Genomic DNA, 26147 nt, shown 5'->3' with positions numbered 1-26147 from the left:
GCATATCATCTACTCCATCTAGCCTAAATTTTTAACTCGGCAAATTTCTCATTGGGCATAGGGGTCCTAAGTGTTAACAGAGAACCCAATGTAATAATTTAAGTTGATGTGGTATTGATGCCTGTAAGTGGTCTGAGGACGGGGGAGACCCCGAAAAACGTTTACCATTAACTGACAGATGTAAACGGAGAGTGCCTTCTTTGTTTTGTGTATATTTAATGCTTGTAAGCGCACCCCGGCAGTTGTGGAAGCAAAAAAGAGTGCTGGTTCCCTGTTTGTACATATATATATATATATATATATATATATATACGTATTTATGTGTGTATATATGCCTATAAATACATATATACACATATAAATGCATACATATGTAGATATATATATATATATATATACAACATATATATTTAGACAAGTATATGTATGTATCTCTATGTTAAATGCCTTTGCCTGCTTTTGAGCCCTTATAACTTTTTTGTGCATTATTTTTTTTAAATAATTGTTATTAGAAGGTGTGAGTTGATTTATCAAACTCTTTCGGCAGGCTTTGCCTGCCTTCAACTGCAGGTTCTCACAAGAGAACTTCTACCTCCTTTCCCTCACCATCCCTCAGTTTCTTTCCTTTTCTTATTTATCTTGTCTTTTATTAATGATGACTTGAGCCTTATTGATGGTTTTCATCTTGTGAAATATGTCATCACTACCAATGTTACTTTGTAACACCTTTTACTCAACAATTGATAAGTCATATAGCAATGTAATGTAAAACTTTTGGTTAACTGTATGTTGATTCTCAATAAAGCTTTGAAACAACAAAAAAAAGTAATAAAATACATTCTGCTCAATATAATGATTTTGAGGATAGATAGATGGACCTGCAACTTGCACTAATAAATGACTTCCCTGCATTAGGATTGTACAAATTCTGAATATGCCTATGTATAGGCTGGCTTTTATGCCCCCCCCCCAGCTCTTGGGCCCTGGTGCCACTGCACCTGCTGCACCAATGGTAGTTCTGACCCTGCACATAGGTAGGCAAATGAGAATGAATGGATTATTGCTGCTCATATAAAAATAGCACTGTTTTTGGGGTCTGCATGTGTCTTGTCAGCTGTCTGCCTGATTTCTGTCCTCTAGTATATACTTGCATACTGCACAGTGTTATCACTTTGTGTCTATCTGTACACCCTAATTTTGGATTTACCTGTGGCTTGTCCCTTGGACAGGGGTCCTAGTGGTCTCAATTGAGACCGAAGCCCACACATTTAGGGGCCCCTTCGGGATCATCAGTCAAAAGTGGCATTCATATACGGGGACCTGGTGGTTCCTGGGCTCCTCCTGCATCATTTTTGGCCCCATTGTTTGCCCCCCCCCCCCCTGCAAAAGAGGGCTCACAGTCACAGTATATGGAAATTTTATGAATTTGACTTTATGGTTGTAAGGTTTCTAAGATGGCTGCCAAAGTGTTGTTGTACAAAAAGCCCTCCACCATATTTGTACAGGAAGGCTGCGCAAATGCATATTTTCTGGTGTGAACTAACCAAGGTGGAAGGATGACAGTCACAGATTAGCAGCTCCTCTTGATAGTGCCTTTTGATGTTGGTGGGTGCCTGTTTTTGAGATTGTTGTGCATTGGCCTTCCAGGACACAAGGACATTTCCCTGTGTAGAGCACAGCAGCTGGGGTTGCCAGCTACATTCTAAAGGGGGTGGTGCAGCTTGTGAGGCGATGCAGAATATCACCTCCCTTCTTTAGTAGCCCTCTTTAGAATGGTCTCTCTGGTCTGAGTGTCTTCTTCAGATCACACTATGGATCATCATTCTCTGTGAAAGGGAGTCATGCATGACATTCAGTTGCAGGGTGCCTGTAACAACAATCTGTCATTATTTTCATTGCAAATAAATATAATTTAATTATGAAAAAAAAATATTTGGGGAAGCAGTATCCCAGTAATCCTCTTGAGTGTTTGCATTTCATGGACTCAACGAAAAAAGGGCTGGTTTTCAATTTCTCTAGGACTGCTTTTTATTTCTAGTCCAGCCCTGAGGACTGCACAAGCTGATGAGCAACAAGTGATTATTCATTGGGCTCAATTTATCAAGCTACGGCGGACAGGGGCCGACATTTGCGCCCCTGCCTGCTGCAGCTCGCCTCTGGCGGACAGAATTCCACTGGCGGAATTTAACATTGCAAGCAAGCACTATTTTACGCTCACGTGCAATACCGTCCCCTTCTCAGATATGAAGCTACATTACCATGCAGCTTACAATTTGTGTTTAATGTCCCTTTAAATAAAGGGCTGTATTTATCTAGCCTTCTCCTGCTCTTCGACTGCAGGTTCTCACAAGAGAACCTGCAGCCATAGCAGCCAGTCTATACATAGGTGTGTGCAAAACGTGTACAATCCTAATGTAGTGCAGAATGCAGATCTATCTATCAATATTACTGCTATTATTACTAAGTTACCTTTGGGGGCCCACAAAAACATTTGCCCAGAGCCCACTTTGTTGAGTAGGTCCGCTACTGTGTTGATGCAAAACTGATAATCCACCTTAAAAGAGCAAATGAGCAAAGAGAATGCGAGGGAGGAAGTGGGTAAACAAAAGCTCACATAAATAAGCTAAAAGGATTATTCCATGTACAATATTCTGATGTATTTTACAGCAAAAGGAAGCAAAATAAATAATGACTCTATATTGCAATAATGTTTCACTTTCAATAAAGAAATGATTTATGAACCTTTAATTGTGAGCTTCAGTAGCTTTTTTTTTATTACATTTCACTTTATTTAATATTTAATGAAAGTCAATTTACAGAATACAGTGAAATGGTAGTGGGGAAAGTGTTACAAACATATACTTGTCAGTTTGGGTGTATGCTTAAATAACAAATTTAAACAACTTTCCAGTTTACTTCTATTATCTAATTTGCCCATTGTAGAAAATCATACCTAGGTAGGCTCAGGAGCAGCAATGGACTTACTGGGAGCTCGCTGCTGATTGGTGGCTGCACATGTATACCTCTTGTCATTGGTTCACCCAATGTGTTCAACTAAATCCCAGATCCCATGCATTGTTGCCCCTTCAACAAAGGATACCAAGAGAATGAAACAAATGTGGTAATAAAAGTATACTGGAAGTTGTTTAAAATTGTATGTGTTTCACGTCCCTTAACAGGAGAGATAACAGGCTTTTAAACCTAGTGAAACCTAGGTTACGTCATGTCAGTGTCCAATACTTTATGTAGGCTATACATTGCACTTATTTTTTAATACTGAAATGGCCAATATATCTGTAGAATATTCTTTTGCTTTTCTTTAAATACATTGATATATCTAGTGTTTATTTAGTGTTTAGGGTCTCTTTAAAAGAAGAAATGAATGTACATTTGTATTTAGAGCACATCCTTTACCACTACTGTGGTGATTCATTAAAAAAGAATGTTAGTCCCTGTGTTACCAATGTTTAGTTCCACATTCAAGGTGAGAATTCCTTCTGCTTAGCATGTGCGCATCAGACAAACTTCACAACAAAAGACAACTAAAGTATGTGTTCACCTGGTATAGATGCTAACAGATTGCCACAGAGCCGCATGGTACTAGTGAAGGGCTCATAATATCATTTTTGTAAGCTTGTTTTAATTAAATCTCATTAACCCCACTTTCCCCTCCTCTGCTTTTCTCCTTGTCCTGGCTAGAACAAACGTCACCTTAAAGGGATAGGAAACACCAAAAATATTATTGCTTAAAAATATAGATAATCCCTTTATTTACCATTCCCCAGTTTTCCATAACCAACACTGTTATAGAAATATACTTTTTACCTCTGTAATTACCTTGTATCTAAGCTTCTGCAGATGGCCTCCTTATCTCAGATCTTTTGACAGACTTGCATTTCAGGCAATTAGTGCTGACTCTTACATAACTCCACGTGCTTGAGCACAATGTTATTTATATGAAACACACGCTCTCTAGCTGTGAAAAACTGTGAAATTCATTCAGATAAGAGGCGGCCTTAAAGGGCTTAGAAATTAGCATATGAGCCTACATAGGTTTAGCTTTCAACAGAGAACACCAAGAGAACAAAGCAAATTTGATGATAAAAGTAAATTAGAAAGTTATTTAAAATACATGCCCTGTCTGAATCTTGAAAGTTTAATTTGGACTTTACTATCCCTTTAATGAGAATTCCTAGCAAATGCCCATAGAATGGCTAGGATGTATAACTCTGACCCTGCAAAATGCTGCAAAAGACTTGATCAGTGCAGGAGCTCCATCCTTTTCCTTCAAAACAGTGAACGATTTGTACAGGTATGGAAGTCAAAATAATTCAGATAGAGCTGAAAATGTAAAAAAAATCCAATTTACTGTTGTCAAATTTACATCTTCCTCTTGGTATCCTTTGTGGAAACTTAGCTCCTTTTCATTAGAGCATATATAGATAGGCTCAGACACATACACATGATTTGATCACTGTATCATAGCTGTTTTGGTTGCAATAATCTTTTATTGTTTTACATTGCTGCAAACACAACTGCCATATAGTGATCAAGGCATGTGCATGCACCAGTTCATATGCTCTCATGGAAAGGAACTACCAAAAAACAAAGTAAATTAAAAGGTGTTTTTAATTTCCTTAATGCTACAAAATCATGAAAGCTTAGTTTTTATTTCTGTGTCCCTTTAAATTGTCAGTTTTATCCCCAACTGCTTGTCGCTGTCCTGTGACCTTCCCCTTCTTTGCCCTCTATTGGAATTCACACGTGTGGATGGCAGAGTTTGCTTTGTGATTAAGGCAATAAAATTGCGGCCATTCCCTGCTATTACACTGATAAGGACATAATGTAGAGAGATTAGCTTAAAGGTGAGATTCAAAAAACATCTTAAGTATGTAATTTGTAAACAGATGAAATGTAACAGCCCAAGTCTAGATTCCATAAATGTTGAGATTCCTCCTGTCGGATCAAAGAGCCAGCAATGTATATTGCTTTAGTACAGGGATGGGGCCAACTGGCCCTGTGTGGCCCTCTGCACTAGTCTGCCCTTGGAAAAAAGCAGAACTAAGAATGTGTGCCTAAGTTTTTGTGGCCCCTGAAAAAATAAAAAATACAAATGTGGGATTTGAGGTGGCCAATACTCAGTAGTGCCTTCTGGATCATGGGGACAACGGCAAATAGAGCTACCCTGCAAGCTTACCTATATTCTCTGTGCAACAGGACATTTTTAGCAAGTATATTATTATTTGGGTGTTCAAAAGTCATGAATTTATGTGTGGCTCTTAAAGGGTCAATAAATACTTCAAAATATTAATATAAATTGTTTATTACATGTTGGAATATAATTTCATTATTTATTTTGTTCTCCTCTCCTGTAATTTGATTCTGATATTGTGGTATTTCCAATTCATGTTAAAGGGATACTAAACCAATTCATGTTAAAGGGATACTGAACATGCAATTTTAAGCAACTTTCTAATTTACACCTATTATCAATTTTTCTTCGTTCTCTTTATATTTTTATTTAAAAAATCAGGAATGTAAAATTTAGGAGCCGGCCCATTTTTGCTTCAGAACCTGGGTTACGCTTGCTTATTGGTTAGCCAAATGTAGCCACCAATAAGCAAGTTCTTTCCAGGGTGCTGAACCTAAAATGGGCTAGGTCCTAAGCTTTACATTACTGCTTTTTAAATAAAGATAACAAGAGAATGAAGAAATATTAATAAGAGGAGTAAATTAGAAAGTTGCTTACGATTGCATGCTCTATCTGAATCATAAAAGAAAAAAACATAATTTATGTAAGAACTTACCTGATAAATTCATTTCTTTCATATTAGCAAGAGTCCATGAGCTAGTGACGTATGGGATATACATTCCTACCAGGAGGGGCAAAGTTTCCCAAACCTCAAATGCCTATAAATACACCCCTCACCACACCCACAAATCAGTTTAACGAATAGCCAAGAAGTGGGGTGATAAGACAAAAGTGCGAAAGCATAAAAAATAAGGAATTGGAATAATTGTGCTTTATACACAAAAAAAAACAAAAACATAACCACCATAAAAAGGGTGGGCCTCATGGATTCTTGCTAATATGAAAGAAATGAATTTATCAGGTAAGTTCTTACATAAATTATGTTTTCTTTCATGTAATTAGCAAGAGTCCATGAGCTAGTGACGTAAGGGATAATGACTACCCAAGATGTGGATCTTCCACGCAAGAGTCACTAGAGAGGGAGGGATAAAATAAAGACAGCCAATTCCGCTGAAAATAATCCACACCCAAAACAAAGTTTAAATCTTATAATGAAAAAAACTGAAATTATAAGCAGAAGAATCAAACTAAAACAGCTGCCTGAAGTATTTTTCTACCAAAAACTGCTTCAGAAGAAGAAAACACATCAAAATGGTAGAATTTAGTAAAAAATATGCAAAGAAGATAAAGTTACTGCTTTGCAAATCTGATAAACCGAAGCTTCATTCCTAAACGCCCAGGAAGTAGAAACTGACCTATTAGAATGAGCTGTAATCCTTTGAGGCAGAGTTTACCCGACTCAACATAAGCATGATGAATTAAAGATTTCAACCAAGATGCCAAAGAAATGGCAGAGGCCTTCTGACCTTTCCTAAAACTGGAAAAGATAACAAAAAGACTAGAAGTCTATCGGAAATTCTTAGTAGCTTCAACATAATATTTCAAAGCTCTAACTACATCCAAAGAATGCAATAATCTCTCCTTAGAATTCTTAGGATTAGGACATAATGAAGGAACTACAATTTCTCTACTAATGTTGTTAGAATTCACAACCTTAGGTAAAAATTTAAAAGAACTTCGCAACACCGCCTTATCCTGATAAAAAATCAGAAAAGGAGACTCACAAGAAAGAGCAGATAATTCAGAAACTCTTCTAGCAGAAGAGATGGCCAAAAGAAACAAAACTTCCCAAGAAAGTCATTTAATGTCCAGAAAATGCATAGGTTCAAACGGAGGAGCTTGAAAAGCCCCCAGAACCAAATTCAAACTCCAAGGAGGAGAGATTGACTTAATAACAAGTTTTATACGAACCAAAGCTTGTACAAAACAATACAAATCAGGAAAACTAGCAATCTTTCTGTGAAAAAGAACAGAAAGAGCAAAGATTTGTCCTTTTAAGGAACTTGCAGACAAAACTTATCCAAACCATCCTGAAGAAACTGTAAAATTCTAGGAATTCTAAAAGAATGCCAAGAAAAAAGATGAGAAAAACACCAAAAAATGCAAGTCTTCCAGACTCGATAATATATCATCCTAGATACAGATTTACGAGCCTGTAACATAGTATTAATTACGGAGTCAGAGAAACCTCTATGACTGAGAATCAAGCGTTCAATCTCCATACCTTCAATTTAAGGATTTGAGATCCTGATGGAAAAAAAGGACCTTGTGATAGAAGGTCTGGACTTAACGGAAGAGTCCACGGATGGCAAGGAGCCATCCGGACAAGATCCGCATACCAAAACCTGTGAGGCCATGCTGGAGCCACCAGCAGAATAAATGAACACTCCTTTAGAATGTTGGAAATCACTCTTGAAAGAAGAACTAGAGGCGGAAAGATATAGCAGAATGATATTTCCAAGGAAGTGACAATGCATCCACTGCTTCCGCCTGAGGATCCCTGGATCTGGACAGATACCTGGGAAGCTTCTTGTTTAGATGAGAAGCCATCAGATCTATTTCTGGACGTCCCCATATTTGAACAATCTGAAGAAATACCTCTGGGTGAAGAGACCATTCGCCCGGAAGTAGCATTTGGCGACTGAGATAATCCACTTCCCAATTATCTATACCTGGGATATGAACCGCAGAAGTTAGACAGGAGCTGGATTTCGCCCATACAAGTATTCGAGATACTTCCTTTATAGCCAGAGGACTGTGAGTCCCTCTTGATGATTGACATATGCCACATTTGTGACATTGTCCGTCTGTAAACAAATGAACGACTCTCTCTTTAGAAGAGGCCACGACTGAAGAGCTCTGAAAATTGCACGGAGTTCCAAAATGTTGATTGGAAATCTCACCTCCTGAGATTCCCAAACCCCTTGTGCTGTCAGAAACCCCCATACAGCTCCCCAACCTGTCAGACTTGCATCTGTTGAGATCACAGTCCAGGTTGGAAGAACAAAAGAAGCCCCCTGAACTAAACGATGGTGGTCTGTACCACGTCAGAGGGTGTCGAACAATCGGTTTAACAGATATTAAATGAGATATCTTTGTATAATCCTTGACAAGCTGAAACCAAATTCAGACGTCTCTTGTCCGACAGAGACAGAGTCAAGGACACTGAATCTTATCTGGAAACCTAAAAAGGTTACTCTTGTCTGAGGAATCAACAAACTGATTGGTTAATTGATCCTCTAACCATGTTCTTGAAGAAACAACACTCATAAAAAGCTGGAAAGGATCTTTCCATTGAAAATGAGTAAAGGGAATTGAATCCAATGCTGTTAAAACTTCTATGCATATATAGCAACTGAAGGAAATAATAGAGACTAAAGGTACCGACAGACGGAACCCAATACAAATTGTCCCTTGTCCGATAGAGACAAAGACAGTGACATAAACCATCTGGAAACCTAAAAAAGGATGACCCTTACGTGAGGAATCAAGGACTTTTGAAAAAAAGATCCTCTAACTATGTCCTGAAGAGCAAGTGAATCATATGAGATTCTGCATCCTCAGAAAATAATCTGAATGAAAACAGAAAAATGAAAATATGCATTTATTGTATCTAATGAAAACAAATAATGCTATCAATGACCATAAAAAGGCAAAATAGTTTGAATAAAACTCCAAACCCGGTTCCTAAAAAAGGAACTGGAAGAAATACCCCAGAAGATTCCAGGTCTGAGCAGCGCTTGAACCCCATGGGTGCCCAGCCATGCTTCAACAGTACCCAAAATATATAGGACAGAAAAACACTTAAAGTGTTAGCCTTACTGGAATAAAATCAAAGAAATTTGGACAAAATAGAACCAAATAAATTATAAAGAAGTCTAAACCTGCCCCTTACCAGCCAAGCTGGAATACGGCACGTACATCGCAATATTAGGGAGCTGATTCGAACCCCAATTATAAACATGTTACTTGGGAAAGAACTCAGGAATTCGTTCCTTAATAAGAACAACCAAACTAGTATAAGCTTAAAGTTTTAGTCTTAGAACTCAATCTTGAAGCCCATAGTAACAGTTAAGAATTGAATCCAATTATAAAACAAATAATTGATTATCTTAGAACAAAAGAAATATGGATTTTCTTTTTTTTTTTTTTTTTTAAAAATCACAAAATTCTTCTAGCTAAAATAGCTAAAGACATAGATTAACCCTCATTTGCGAATATATTCAATAAAATGAAGACACAAATGAAATCAATAGCATGATAGTCCAGTTTAAAGGACCAGTCAAAACAGAGGACTTGCAAAATGTAAATGTTGTCCCTTTAACAATGCTAAAATAAATCATAATCTGATACTTGAAGCAATTGCAATATCACAGGACCAAGAAAAGTACCTGAAACGAAATAATTTTCCATAAATAAGATACAACTATATAAAGGAAAATAAATATTATTTTGCTATAGAAACAATAGCATAATTAGTAGGAGTAGAGATAGCCCCAATAAATTGGAGAACCCTCCAAATTGATTTTAACTGCTGGCAAAGAATATAGCTTAAAACCTTTGAAGAAGGAATAAAAGAGAATTCTCAGCCTATTCCATTCCCTAGTATGGGGAATTGGAAAGAAACCCTCTGAAATCACAGAAGAATAAAAAGGCAGAAATAGTGTCAGCTAGTCTTAAAGAACTAGTTACCTTAATATCCAAAATAATCAACACCTCTTCAACAAAGAACAAATGTACTTTAATAAAAAATTTATAAAAAAGTAGATTTGTTAGTTTCAATATCTGATGAAGAGAATTTCTGAAAGAGAAAAAAACATCATCAGAGAAGGATAAATCAGTATGTTTGTTGGTCATTTGAAACTTCAATAATTAAAAAAGAAGTGGAAAAGACCTAAAAATTGTATTAGAAGGCACGAAGTCAGACAAAGCCTTAATCAGAAAAAATATTTCTTATAAATCTTCTAAACATTTCTTGTACTTAAGAAAGGAAATGTATAAAGCATGAATACTAATGGAATCTGCATGTAAAAGTATATCATAATAACTTATTACAAACCATAGCTAAAGATAAACATTTATAACATTTAAAATAAATGAACTTAGCTTTGGTAGAACTGAAACTCAGTTAAGCATTTTTCCAGAAGTGGCTTCTGACTCAGGGTCCATCGTAGACATCTTGCAATATGTAATAGAAAAAACAACATATAAAGCAAAATTGATCAAATTCCTTAAATGACAGTTTCAGGAATGGGAAAAAATGCTAGTGAACAAGCTTCTAGCAACCAGAAGCAATAATTAATGAGACTTAAATAATGTGGAGACAATAGTGACGCCCATATTTTTTAGCGCCAAAAAAGACACCCACATTATTTGGCGCCTAAATGCTTTTGGAGCCAAAAATGACGCCACATCCGGAACGCCGACACTTTTGGCGCAAAAAAACATCAAAAAAATGACGCAACTTCTGGCGACACATATGACGCCGGAAACAGAAAAAAAAATTTGCGCCAAAAAAATCCGCGTCAAGAATGACGCAATAAAATGAAGCATTTTCAGCCACCGCGAGCCTAATAGCCCACAGGGAAAAAGTCAAATTTAAGGTAAGAGAAAAATTGATTAATTCATATGCATTATCCCAAATATGAAACTGACTGTCTGAGACAAGGCAAATAAAGGTTTGAACACATATATTTAGAACTTTATATAAAAGTGCCCAACCATAGCTTAGAGTGTCACAGAAAATAAGACTTACTTACCCCAGGACACTCATCTACATGAAGTAGAAAGCCAAACCAGTACTGAAACGAGAATCAGTAGAGGTAATGGTATATATAAGAGTATATCGTCGATCTGAAAAGGGAGGTAAGAGATGAATCTCTACGACCGATAACAGAGAACCTATGAAATAGACCCCGTAGAAGGAGATCATTGAATTCAAATAGGCAATACTCTCCTCACATCCCTCTGACATTCACTGCACGCTGAGAGGAAAACCGGGCTCCAACCTGCTGCGGAGCGCATATCAACGTAGAATCTAGCACAAACTTACTTCACCACCTCCATAGGAGGCAAAGTTTGTAAAAACTGATTTGTGGGTGTGGTGAGGGGTGTATTTATAGGCATTTGAGGTTTGGGAAACTTTGCCCCTCCTGGTAGGAATGTATATCCCATACGTCACTAGCTCATGGACTCTTGCTAATTACATGAAAGAAAAGTGGGTTTAGTATTCCTTTAAACAGGGAAGTGCAGACACAGCTATAATCCACACTGTCATTGGTTGCATACTCTAGTATGCTATTTATAACCATTCTTTACTGGCCTAACTTACAATAAGGAAGTTCGCACTGCTTTATGGACATTATGTTTACCCTTATTTTTTCAATATTTAAACTTATATAATTTTAAAAAAAAATTAATGTACAAATTATTCTTAGGATACATAAAGCAGATTACTAGTGGAGCCCTAATATAACGCTCCCGCTCGCGTGCTAACTCCACTAGAAGCAAGCTTTTTGTGCTTGTTGGCTTGCGCTCGTATTATGAGTTGAAAGTAAACCGTTTTCGCTCGTGTGCTAACGCGACGAGCATAAAAGGCCAAAGTTAGAATATCGCATGCTTGTCCACATATTACCCCATAAAGATCGATGGAGCAAAAAAAGTGGGGGGAAAAACTAACATTCTACTCGCTGGCAAACCCGATCGCATATTCTCATGTGCGCTAGCCCGACATTAAAATATTAATATTTTATATTCCAATGTACTTCACAAATAAGAATATTTTCTATTTTTTATAAATAAATATTTCTATATATATCTAACAGTCTTTTAGTACAATATATATCTATACCTATATATACATGATTGTATATAGGGATCGATATATATATATATATAGAGATATATATATATATAGAAATATCTATTTAAAAATACATAGAACATATTCTGCTATGTGCAGAACATTGGAATGTCAAATATTTTAAGTAAATACACAGTATAACACTTTATTAAATATGAATATTGCATAAATTACTTTTACATGTTTTCATCTACTTAATTGCAAAGGGCTCCAATGCACTTCTCAATATGTCTATATATGTGTACATATGTGTTTATATGTATTTATATGACTGTAGATACATATATACACATATAAATACATATGTACACATATATAGAGATGTATATGTATTTATCCCAATGTTAAAGTCCTTTGCCTGCCTTTTTTTCCTAACACCTGACACCTCATATCTTTGAGCCCTTTTATATATATATATATATATATATATATATATATATATATATATATAAGTTTTGTGTGCAATTTAAATTTTTTTTTTTTTTTAATATCTATCGATATATCGATGAATGCCGACAGCATACACTATCAACATTTATCATTGCACAAGCAGTTCTTGTGAACTGCTTGTGCAATGCCGCCCCCTGCAGATTTGCGGACACTAGCAGAGGGTGTCAATCAACCCGATCATTATATTCGATCGGGTTGATTGCTGTCCGCCACTCAGAGCAGGCGGACCAGTTAAGGAGCAGCGGTCTGAAGGCTTGCACGGAAACAGGGCAAGTTGGCACCATTCGGGGCATAGTAAATCGGCACCTTTGAATTTCATCAATAAAAATTTGTGGGAATTTGTTTCTTTCTTGTTATAAAGTACCTGTATAATATCCTTGTTTTGCCTCTTCGCCTGCAAAGCCTAAAATATTTACTATCTGGCTCTTTACAGAAATATTTGCAGCATGAAAAGTTAAATTTCACCTGACATGGAGCCATTCTTTTCAGAAGCTAGTTAACACAAACAAAAAAAAAACACCCCGACAATAACTATAATCATGTCCAGGATTAAACATTAATGGGTGAATAATGGCGATAATATATCACAACCCAATGTGTTATGCTGTAAGTGGACTAAGTAAAATGCTGCTGTCTATAAGATGATGGATGTGAAAAACATACAGTTAGATGATACACAAAAAGTGAGGACTGCTCAACCAAAAAATGGTCACCATCATAGGAGCAGAATCTTTTTGCCCATAATGTGTCTTTCACAGAGAGGAACTCTCCTGCAGTTAGGGTTGCAGTTGTTCTCTATAAAAATACCTGGCAACCTATAGGTGACTGGAAAAATGTGGTAGGTGAGTTCACACAATGCCTCTCTAAAAGCTCAGCCTTAGGCCCCACCCTTGATCCCACCATCTGTATTTTTCACCACTGAGCAGTCATTTCCTCCCCTTGGTTGCCAGGAACACATGTACGTAGTAGTAATTTCACCCCCTAAACTGCCAGGAGGACACATTGATGGTTTAACACCCTTCTAGGCTGCCTGTAACAAATTATAGAAAATACACAGGGTTACTTCTTTTATGGTCATATTTGTAATTTATACAAGTATATGAGGCCCTCTATATTTAGCTGACACTTAGGGGACTTTAAAAATAATAGACATTTAGGTATCCAGTATTTTTGTATAGATTTCACTGGTTTGGTTAAATAGTGGACACCTGACAACCCTACCTGCAGTACATTAGTCTGGTCCTTCCTAAAGAACACAGTCCAGACCCAAAAATGTCCCTCTGAACAAGAGATATGGCAACCCTAGATGTACATTTTGGCCTTGTGTATGGCTTATCACTGAGGTGCAGCCATATTCCTCTAGGAATATTATGCAAAAAGTCCACATCTAGTTTTCTGCTATCGCCTTTAGAGAGACTAATCCCCAAGGTTTATAATTAGCATGCACAAAAAGTGTGCTCAAATAGGGAATGATTTGTTCTATGGGTAGGAAGGGGTAAATAATGATTTTACTTCTTGAAGACTATAATGGGTGGGGAGACATCAACTTTATTAAATGGAGAACTTGGAATGTCATAATAAAGGAAGTTGGGGCAGAGCATCAATTTACTGAATCCAAGTTGTAAAATTTGTGATAGAGGATTGTATATAAAGACATCCAATCAGCACATGAGGTGGTGGAGAAGCCTGCTTAAACAACCTTCCACTGTAAAAGAAGATTTGACAAGGGTAATGGAGAGTAAGCCAATTATAATAAGATATTGAGTTAAATGGCTTTATTGTCAGAAAATGCTGGGCCCCAGTTACAGATAATTGTGCAGTGCCCTTGCTCATCTAAAGAGTTGATATAATCTTGACAGAAGCTGCTGCCCACAACAAAGATGATGTAAACGTGTTCAAAATATATTTTCTTCTCAAGATCACACTATAAAATTCAAAATCAAACTGTGTAGATCTCTTCTTGTGTGATCACCCAGGCTAAGAAATATGTATAAATGTATCTAATACTTAGGGTTCAATTATCTCTAAAACATCTTACCAGTACTATGAAGCTTCTGTTTTGCAGTCCATGGGAGTATTGGTGGGTGTTGTCCCCTCCAGCACATTTTAGATAGGCCCTGAATGTGGTTCTGTAACATTAAAAGCCCTAAAATTGGAGTAAATCACTTACGATAACTAGATTTCCTTCCCAATGCAGGGAGAGTCCACAACTTCATTCATAACTGTTGGGAATTTTAACACCTGGCCACCATAAGGAGGCAAAGACACCCTAGCCAAAGGCTATAAATATCCCTCCCACTTCCCCATCCCCCTAGTCATTCTTTGCCTTTCATCACTAGAGGAGGATGGCAGATAAGGTGTTAGAAGAAGGACAGTCCTTTAATGGGTATGTTCCCTGCAAGATAAAAAGGCGAGACCCAAGGGTCGCTCCCAGCTAATTTTCATTCCTTTGCATCCGACAAGACTCATCAATCCCAGTCGGCCTCCAAGCCCGAACAGGCTAAGGGTCCTCAGTCTTGGAAAAAATCCAAACAGACCAAGAAGCCCACCGAGAATAAATCAGCATGAAGGGGCAGCCCCTGATCCAGGATCGGATCAGGTAGGGGTCAGACTGTCTCTTTTCTCAGAAGTCTGGGAGCAAAATGTTCAGGATTCTTGTGTGTTGGACGTAGTATCCCAGGGAAACAGGATAGGATTCAAATCGCATCCTCACAGAGGAAGATTTATCCTATTAAGACTGTCAAGACCAGAGAAGAGAGCTGCCTTTCTAGATTATGTTCTGGATCTCGCCTCCCTAGGAGTTATAGTCCCGGTTCCTGGCTCTCAAAGGGGACTTGGTTTTTATTCAAATCTCTTCGTAGCTCCCAAAAAGGAGGGAACTTTTTGTCCAATCCCAGACTTGAAATGTCTAAACATATTTCTCAGAGTGCCTTCCTTCAAGATGGAGACTATCAGGTCCATTCTGCCCTTGATCCAGGAGGGACAGTACATGACCATGATAGACCTAAAGGTTGCATACCTCCATGTCCCGATCCACAGGGACCACTTCCAGTTCCTGAGGTTCACTTTTCTGGACCAGCACTTCCAGTTTATAGCACTTCTATTTGGCTTAGCTACTGCTTCCAGAATATTTACAAAGGTTCTGAGTGCTCTTCTAGCCATGGCCAGATCTCAAGGTATTGCCGTAGCTCCTTACCTGGATGATATTTTGGTTCAGGCTCCCTCTTTTACCTTGGCAAGAGCTCATTCGGGCTCACTACTGAGTCTCCTTCAGACTCATGGTTGGAAGATAAATCTAGAAAAGAGTTCTCTTATTCCCTCTACCAAGGTGGTCTTTCTGGGTACCATCATTGATTCAGTTTCCATGAGAATCTTTCTGACAGATCAGAGACGTTCCAAGCTAGCTTGCCGCTCCCTGCAATCCACCTCAAATCCATTGGTGGCTCAATATATGGAAGTGATAAGTCTAGTGGTGTCTTCTATGGACATTGTTTATTTTGCTCGCTTCCATCTCAGACATCTTCAACAATGTATGCTCAGACAATGAAAAGGAGATAATTTAAACCTGTCTCAGCAGATTGCCTTAGACAGCCAGACGAGAGAATCTATCTCTTGGTAGCTCTGTCAAGATCATCTGTCTCTAGGTACGTGCTTCTTGAGACTACCCTGGGAGATTGTAACTACGGATGCCAGCCTTTCAGGCTGGGGAGCAGTCTGGGGTCCCAGGATGGCCCAGGGAACTTGGTCCCGAGAAGAGTCTGCTCTTCCGATAAATATTCTAGAACTGCGGGCAATTCTCAATGCTCTGAGGGCTTGGCCCCAGCTCAGATCTGCCCAGCATATCAGATTTATATATCAGACAATATTACCTCAGTTGCGTATATCAACCATTAGGGAGGCACAAGAAGTTCCTTAGCGATAAATGAGGTGTCTCAAATTCTTCAGTGGGCGGATACCCACAACTGTTGTCTCTCAGCGATCCACATTCCGGGGTGGAAAACTGGGTAGCCGATTTTCTCAGCAGGAAGTCCTTTCACCCGGGGGAGTGGTCTCTCTACCCCGAGGTGTTTTTAGAGATAACCCTCAGATTGGGGTGCCCGGAGATAGATCTCATGGCCTCTCGTCTCAATGCCAAACTACCCAGGTACGGGTCGAGATCAAGAGATCCACAAGCAGAGTTGTCAGACGCGTTAGCAGTTCCCTGGAGGTTCAGACTCATATATATTTTTCCTCCATTGGCTCTTCTGCCTTGTGTAGTAGCTCGCATCAAACAGAAGCGGGCCAGAGTGATCCTAATAGCTCCTTCATGGCCTCGAAGGACCTGGTTTGCAGATCTAGTAAGGATGTCCTCCTCCCATCCCTGGAGGTTTCCTTACTGGAAGGATCTTCTAATGCAGGGTCCGTTTCTCAATCAGAACCTAGACTCTCTACGCTTGACTGCGTTGCTCTTGAACACCTAGTTTTAGCCAAGAGAGGCTAATTAAAGCAAATAGAATTAAATCAGCAAATAGGAATGTAAGGTATGCCATTTTGAAACGGGTAACTTGCATTCAACTTCAGTGTACGGTGGTGATCTTTTAAGGGCTATTGGTAGTTTATTGTAGGTTAGGGGGGGTTTTATTTTGGGGGGCTTTTTTATTTTTATAAGGCTATTGGATTAGGAGTTTTTTATTTTTCGTAATTTAGAGTTTATTATTTTTGTAATGTAAGATTTTTTTAATTTTTTTGTAGGTTTTTAATTTTGTTTTTTAATTGGTAGTTTTTTTATTTATTATAATAGTTTAATTTATAGTTTAAACTTAGTTTTTTTTATTTCACAGGTAAGTTTTTATTTATTTTAAGATAGTTATATTGTAATTTTAATTTAAAGTTAGGGGGGTGTTAGGTTTAGGGGTTTATAGTTTAATTTAGTGTTTTGCGATATGGGGGGGGCAGCGGTATAGGGGTTAATAGGTTTACTTTAGTAGTTATGGTGTGGGGCGCTAGAGGTTTAGGGGTAAATACTTGATTATAGTGTTGGCAATGTGGGGGGCCGGCGGTTTAGGGGTTAATAGGTTTATTTAGGTGTTGGCGATGTCAGGGAGCAGCGGATTAGGGGTTAATAGGCTTAATATAGTATTTGCGATGCGGGAGAGTGGCAGTTATGAGTTTTGTAAAACATTTTTGTTACAAAAAATCCATAACTACTGCTCTCAGGTGACGGTATGGATCGTGTCGGTATAGGCTGTAATGCAATCATTTTAGCCGGACCGCACAACCTGTAATACAGGCGCTATGAAAATCCTGCACTCAAATGTCATTTTTTTGAGTGCGGAATGGACGTTGCAGGCTAAAATGCTTGCGGTATAGCTATACCACCACAACTTGTAATATGTGTTCCCAGCCATTCCATGCGCAATGGTCAATTTTTCAGCCATATATTTTTTAAACCATATAATTAAATAAATTCAAACATTTATCAAAAATTTAATAAATCAATCTTTTTAATGTCCAATAAGACCTTATTTCCAATATACTGGTGCTTTGAAAGGGATATTGTTGGACCACAATCTTTGTCCTGGGGTTCAGTGAAGTCTAGTTATACTCCTGATCATTAGTATTGAATTAATCAGCTGCCATGTTTTTGAAAATAATTTTTTATTGGTTTTCCAAACAAAATTGACAGTGGTATATGGCATTTCAGAAAACAAAAAGGGAAAACAAACATTACACATATCATCACACAGAAAAAATTGTGGCTATCTTGGAGAACAAACTATCTAGCATTCCCAATGTGTTCTTTATAGTTCTTAGTTCCAGAGATCCTTTCCTCTTTTGTGGGTCCCTCTGCGGATCATTATATGTCATCCATAGTTGGAGCTCTGGAGAGGTATATATATCACAGTGCTATTTTATGGACTGGAAAACCATATTTAACAATTTAACAATAACATAGATAAACGAGTAGATTGCGATATGATATTTAGTGTATCTAAACTAAAACATATGATGTAATGCTTAGAGTTTGAATTATTAAGTGTAAGTGTAATAGCAAGGGTAAAAGTAGTAATAATAGTAATAATAATAATAATAATAATAAGGGTCCATCTTCCCTCCATACTCTATAGAGCTCATTTTATCAGTGGTTAGGGATATACTTTCTTCATTAGTAGTTTGACTCATCAGTAGCTATTGATTTTTATAATGTTTCCCAGTAAAATCTAACATCCAAGAATATGTCTAGTTGGTTTCTCCTGTAAAACCCGTATTGTTCTAGGGGCATAGTGTCTGTAACTGTAACTGTAACTCCATTGCCGTATGGTGGGTATTAAGGTCGATTTCCAGATTTCCAGTTTAATGCGATAAGTTTAATGCGATAAGAGACTTAGCGCTGTTTAAGCATATTTTTATCAAAATGGTACGGATCTTGCATCTACATTTAGGTGTTTGGTTCAACAGGGCCACTGTTGGGTCAATTTGAATCCCATACCGCCTATTTTTTGCAATGTCTGCTCTACCATCTTCCAGTAAGGGATAATTTTAGGGCAATGCCACCATATATGTGTAATTGTTCCTGTCTCGCCACATCCTCTCCAACAAGCCGCAGAGGATAAGGGGTATATCCTGTGCAGTCTATGCGGAGTGAGGTACCAACGCATGAGAATTTTGACATTCATTTCAATTATTCGGGTGGAGGTTGTGGATTTACATGTGTTGATGAAGATTTTCTTCCAATCTTCTTCTTCTATTTGAAGGCCTAGGTCCTGCTGCCAGTGCGTGGTGTATGTTGGGAGAGTAGTTTGTTTCGCGTTTTCAAGTGCTCTATTTGCGAGGGAGAGGGTGCCTCTAAGAGGTATGGCCGTAAGACATATATGTTCGAAGGGTGTGGGGGGCCTAGTTAAGGCTTCTTTAAAATGATTGTTGTGAAGAAAGTGGGTGAGTTGAGAGTATTTTAACCAAGATGCAAAAGCACCATTCAACATGGTTGCCATGTCTTGCCTAGACTTAAAGTGAAGGTAAAGTTTCAATGGTTGCTAAACATAATTAAATGTACGATTTAAATTCATTTGGACTTTCATTCATCAAATTTCTTATAATTGTTTGAAAATGAAGTTTTACCTGTTTTAAAACACTAATATGTGATTCGATAATAACAACCCGTTTTTCGATCCTTTTACTACTTCCTGATTACGTTTTTCTCTGTTCCAATTGAAATCCCGTCTGTTAGGTGGCTGTGACACTACGTCATCTTCCTATTGGCCCATCTGAGCATGCGTCCCATCTAATATGCATATCACAATGCTCGTGGCCGATTCGCGCATGTGCACATCATTCACACTTTGGAGACCAGCTGTATTGACAATCGCATGCACATTGCGGTTAGAATCGTTTAATTGCGCATGCGCAATTGTAAGGCTCGTTGTGAACGCGCATATCTGATACGTATAGAGCGGGTGGGACCGCTCTATACGTAAACACTGAAAAAGAAAGGAAGTAGAAGATGGGAGGAGTCCTCACGAAAATGGTAGCATTATAATGTTATGAAAAAACTGCTGAATTTAATATTTTTATTAAAAAAATATATAGCGATTATGTTAATATAGATGGCGAGAATGAGTTACTGTGTTGAAAAGGTCCAAAATTTACTTTCACTTTAAGTGTACATTTATCTAGTAAGGTGATGACTGGTATTGAATCTGGTAGTTCCCAGGTGACCCTGGTGTTTTATAGGGGTTCATAACGCCCGTGAGTTCCATGTTTGGGGATATTGGGGTGAGTGGGGACTGGGGCGAGGAAAGCTTTGGATATTTCTGGACTAGATGGTCCCATGTGTCAAATATGTGTCTATATAGAGATGATGTATGGCATAGCGAGGGTCTAAGGTTCTTGGGTATCCAACATATGGATCCAGGCCTAGGGGCTCTTAAGATCTGAGAATCCAGTGACACCCAAGCCTTTGCATCTTTTTTCAGATGCCAGTCAAGTATGTGTTGTAGTGCTATTGAGTGGTAGTAAGATTCCAATTTCGGAACCCCCAATCCCCCCTCCCTCAGCGCTCTGTGCATGGTGGCTGCATTTATAAGTGGTTTTACCTGTCCCCAAATGAATGAATAAATGTTCTTTTGCAATTGTGAGAGGTATAATTTAGGTAGTGTGATGGGTACCGTTTGCATAATGTACAATATTTTTGGCAGAATCTACATTTTTATAGCTTGAATTCTTCCCCACCATGATAATGGTTTATCTTTCCAATTTTGGAGAGTGTGCTGTATGGAGGTATGTAGAGCTCTATAGTTAGTGTCGTATAAATGCGTTATACTGTGGGTTAGATGGACTCCTAAGTACTTCAACTGAGAGCGTTGTAATTTATATGGACATATGGTTTTAAGAGATTGGGATTCTGTCTGTGACATTGAAACACTCATAATCTCTGATTTTTGTTTATTAATAGAAAAATTGGACAACTCTCCGAATAAATCGAATTCCTCCATGAGGGCTGGAATTGAGCGTTTGGGGGATGTTAATGTTAGGAGGACATCGTCTGCAAACATCGATAATTTATATTGGTTGGGTCCTATATTTACTCCTGCTATATTTGGGTTGGCACAAATTTGAGATGCCAAGGCCTCCATGACTAGCACAAATAAGATAGGGGAGAGTGGGCATCCCTGTCTCGTTCCATTGGTGATTGGAAAGCTCTGGGACAGAACTCCATTTACCCTTACTCTTGCTGATGGGGACATATATAGTTGAAAGATTCTATTAATCATGATGTTAGCGAACCCAAATTCTTGTAATGTGTTTCTGAGAAAGTTCCATGTAACCATATCCCCACTCCATTTCTCTTTTTATGTGTGTGAGAACAGAAATGACCAGTTGGGTATTGTTTAGATGTGAATTTGGGTTCTGATGCAAGTTTAAAGTGGGTTTCTCGAAGAAATAAGACTTCACCCCTATGCTTTGCGAACCAGTTAAGTGCCACCGACCTCTTTGTTGGGGAATTCAACCCTTTTGTGTTCTGTGTTAATATTCTGATATTTCTACTACCCATCATTGTGTTAGCTGGGGTCTATACTGTCGTCTGTGTACTTTACTGATATGTGTCGCTAAGTGGATTGGCCTGTGTAAGAGCTTCTGTATTTCCCTATGAGATTTTTGGAGAATTTCGATGGACCCATTAAAGTTGTGAACTATCAATTCTACAGTAACAATCAAAACAGTAACAAACAATTGAACATAAAAAACAAACTGAACAATTGTATATATCCATATACAATACTTATAAATGTAGGGGATACGTCCCTGTTTGCTAAAAAGTTACGAACATAAGAGTATCAGCCACTTCCTAAATAGTGTAAATACAGTGCATGTTAAATCTTAAGTATACATCAATAATGAAAGCCTACTCTGCGGCTTTTTGTAGTCCGTGGATCAGTTATACTCACGCGTCATGGAGTGCTTGATTTAAACCTACTCACAGTCCTGATTAAGTGCAGGGAACACCTGTAAAGAAAAAACCCCTGAGAATGGAGACAATCAAATCTTCAGTGCCATTCTGATTTCATGTAGGGTTATAGTCTGAGCCATTAACACTTGGAGCTGGTTGCAGTCTCTTCCTGTTGACTTTGTTCCAGGGGCCCCTTTGAGGCTTTGGATCTGTTGAGGCATTCTGTGTTTTCGATGATGTTGGTCTATCCAGCGGAGGCAAGGATGGTTCAGGTATATTAAGTTGTCTGCAGAAGTCCGTCAAATCTTCGGGGCTCTGTATGTGGCTATCACTGAACCCTGCATAACTCTGATGCAGAAGGGCAAACCCCATCTGTATGGTATTTTTAAGTCCTGTAGGTGCAGTGTCAGGTATCTAGCCTCTCTATGTCTGTTCAAGGTGATAGTGCTTAAATCAGCATAAATTTGTATGTTGTCGCCTTCATATGAGATTTGTCGCATCTTTCTAGAAGCTGTCATTATTTTCTCTTTATTAGTAATGGACTGGAATTTCAAAATAATGTCTCTAGGGGGCTTGCCTCTGGGGGTTTAGGCCGAAGGGCTCTATGTGCCCTTTCAATATGCAAATTGGGTGGTTCTGAGGACTGTAATAGGAACTGGAATAAGTTCTGTAGGTACTGCGGTATTTGCTGTGTAGTAGTTTTTTCCGAGACACCGCAAATCCTGATATTACTACGGTGTCCCCGATTGTCCAAATCCTCTAGCTGAAGTTGCATTTGTTGGATTATTGAATCCTCTGCTTCCAGGGTTCTGTTGTGTAAATCTGTTTCATTGTGGATTTGCTCTATATCATCTTCAAGATGGATCACCCTCTCTCCCAGAGATCTTTTTTTACTTCTTTGAGGTCATCTTTGATCATTTTCCCCACTTGAGCTAAGAGAGATGCAAAGTCTGCCTTTGTTGGAAGATTGTCTATATCTGCTCTTGTGAGGGGTTCCTTTGCTGATAGGCCTGGATCAGAGGATTCTGTGTCTGAACGTATGTTATCCGGATCTTGAGATGGAGCCATGGTATTGTCTGTAGTTTCAAGCACTTTAAAAAAATTATTAAATTTAGTTGCAGTTGTTGCTTTATTTTTACCAGGTTTATCTTGCTTGGACAACCGTCTGGAGGCCATTGTGGTCGTGCTTATATTTCTGTATTTTCGTGTGTGCCAGGTTTGTTTATTGGTAGGTCTTTTGGCCCTTCACAGTGTTATTTATAGTAGCACTGCTGTGTTTAGTTGTAGGCCATGTGGCTATTGAAACCAGGGTGTTTTGTGGCGTGTACGTGTTGCCTTAACCATCACTCCATCTCTGCTTACCGGACAACTGATTGTGTAGCAGCAGTTGTGTCAAAGTTTGCCCCGGGAGTATATGGCTATTTTAATCTGCCTGAAAGTGCTGCGTGTGGAGGTATGAGTTGGATCACTGATATGCAATTTATTTATTAATTTTGTATTACCTGCTTTGGCTTCTGGCTGGTGCTGTTATTACTTCCACAGCTTCATTTAGTGTGTGCGTCACTGGTTCCGGCCTGTCACAGCCACTCTGTTTGCTCACTTTATTGCTTGCATTTTATGCACAGGCAGACCGGAGTGATATCTTCTTGTTCACTAGGTTGTCTTGGGTTGTAATCTTAGATATTTCTATTGATTGCACTTAGTGCGTAGCTATTATGTGCTCAGGAAGCGCTTGTGGTCACGGAGCTTCAGTGTTTTGCAGCCATACTCGACGATGGCTGGCCCCGCCCCCTCAGCTGCCATGTTTTATGATTCAGAGAGAGCATATAATTTGAATCAACTTTCCAATATACTTTTATTATCAAATTTGCTTAATTGTCTTGGTATCCTTTGTTGAAGTAGCAGCAGTATACTACTGGGAGATTGCTGATCCCATCTGGTAAGCCGATGATAAGGGCCATAAACAGTGCTTTCCACTAATCTTGGTACCCTTGGTAAATTCTCTTTATTGTTTAATTGACCTTTTGTTAAAAAATACACAAAAATACTCTGCTCTCATGGATATCAAACAACACAGGTTTTTTTTTTTTTAAATCTTTATTAAATATATGTGTAGCACAATTATTGGCACCCCTATGAATTCATGTGACAAAAATATATTTGAAGTATATTCCCATTGATATTCTACATTTTTTAGTACACCATGGGTGACTAGGAACAGGAAATTGTTAAACCATGACTTCCTGTTTTACTGGGGTATAAACATGAGGTAACACATAAGCCAAATTCCCTTAGTCATTCATCACAATGGGTAGGACCAAGGAATATAGCTGTGATGTATGGGAAAAGGTTGTTGAGCTTCACAAAATGGGAAGTGGCTATTAGAAAATAGCAAAAGCAGTGAAATAATGCCAATTCCCACCATCAGGGCAATAATTAAGAAGTTCCAGACATCCACCTGGAAGAGGACGTGTGACTATATTGTCTCAACACACTGTGAAGAGGATGATTCGAGTGGCCAAAATATCTCCAAGCATCACAGCTGGAGAATTTCAGATGTTGGTTGTGTCTTTGGGTCAGAAAGACTCCAAAAACTACAATCCAACGTCATCTACATCACCACAAGTTGTTTGGAAGGATTTGAATAAAAAAGGCTCTAGACTCATCCAAAATCAATTTTTAAAGACTTTAGTTTGCCAAACACTACTGGAACTTGGGATCGGGTTCTATAGTCAGATGAAACCAAAATAGAGTTTTTGGGCAATAAACAGCAGAGGTGGGTTTGGCGCACAAAGAGAGGTAGCAATTTGGAAAAGTACCTCATGCCCACGGTTAAATATGGCGGTGGCTCTTGTTTTAGGGTTATTTTTCTGCCAGAGGACTAGGACATTTTGTTAGGATACCTGGCATCATCTATCAAAAATCAACAGACATTAAATGAACACCTCTGCCAGAAAGGTTAAAAAGGGCTGTGGTTTGATCTTCCAGCAGAGCAATGATCCAAAACATACATCGAAATCAAAACAAAAATGGTAAACAAGAGATAGCAGCAGAAATCAGTCTCCCAGTAGAGGGCTAGAATAACTATCGTTAGCGTTAACTTGCGCACATATTACAAGTTGAAAGTAAATGCATCTCCTCAATCACAAATAAAATTAGCGTGCGTCGGCTTAGCATGACTGAAGACCTCGCATAAAGAGTTACAGTTAAAAATTTGTGCACCAAAGACAACATAAATGCATTAAAATAAATTGTTACACTCATATATACACTATCTGATAAAAAAAAAATATATATATATATATAAATATTAATACATTTTTTTTTATAAAGGTTCAAATGTATATTGTAATAATTGTGTATATATATGTGTGTGTGTGTGTGTGTATGTTTGACTGCAAAGGACTATTATATATATATATATATATATATATATGTTTAAATATGTATATGGGTGTATATACTGTATATATCTGTATATATGTCTATACATGTGTATTTATGTGTTTATATGTGTACATCTGTATATACATGCATATAAACACATATAAACACATATATACACATGTATAGACATATATATTAATGGTTTTTTTCCGATTCTGACAACTAGTAGAGCAGGAGCACACAGTAGACATCACAAGCGCAAATCTGCCACATATCTGTCCCTAATTGGCTTCAGCAGTGATGATCAGAACAGCAAAACAATTAAAGGGCCATAATACCCAAATGTTTAAACACTTGAAAGTGATGCAGTATAGCTGTAAAAAGCTGACTAGAAAATATCTCCCGAACATCTCTATGTAAAAAAATAAAGATATTTTACCTCAAAAGTTTCTCAGTAGCCACCTCCCATTGTAAAGGATTTCTAAGCAGCATTTTAGTGTGTCTGTCCTGGGACAGCTTAGGGGATGAGCCTCGTGAACTCTCATATTATTTCACCAATCAGGTAAAGGAAGCTTACTATGAAATCTCATAAGAGTTAAGTCAAATCTCATGAGATCACAGTAAAAGAGTTCATGACCTCAGTACTGCTGATGCTGATTGGCTGCTGTTCATTTCTTCATTTTTTTTAAAATTTTTACCTGCAACTGGGAGCAGGTGAAGTATAACTTTTTACACAGAACTTACTCTGCTGAGCTGAGGAGATTGTGAGGTAAAATATCTTCCTTTTTTATATAGAGATTCTCAGGTGATATTTTCCTGTCAGCTTTCAAGTGATTTAGCATATGAGTATTATGTCCCTTTAAAGAGAC

This window comes from Bombina bombina, chromosome 4 (assembly GCF_027579735.1).
Source record: "Bombina bombina isolate aBomBom1 chromosome 4, aBomBom1.pri, whole genome shotgun sequence".
Classification (NCBI taxonomy): domain Eukaryota; kingdom Metazoa; phylum Chordata; class Amphibia; order Anura; family Bombinatoridae; genus Bombina; species Bombina bombina.
The sequence above is the reverse complement of the archived record's forward strand: the minus strand, read 5'-3'. Positions refer to the sequence as shown.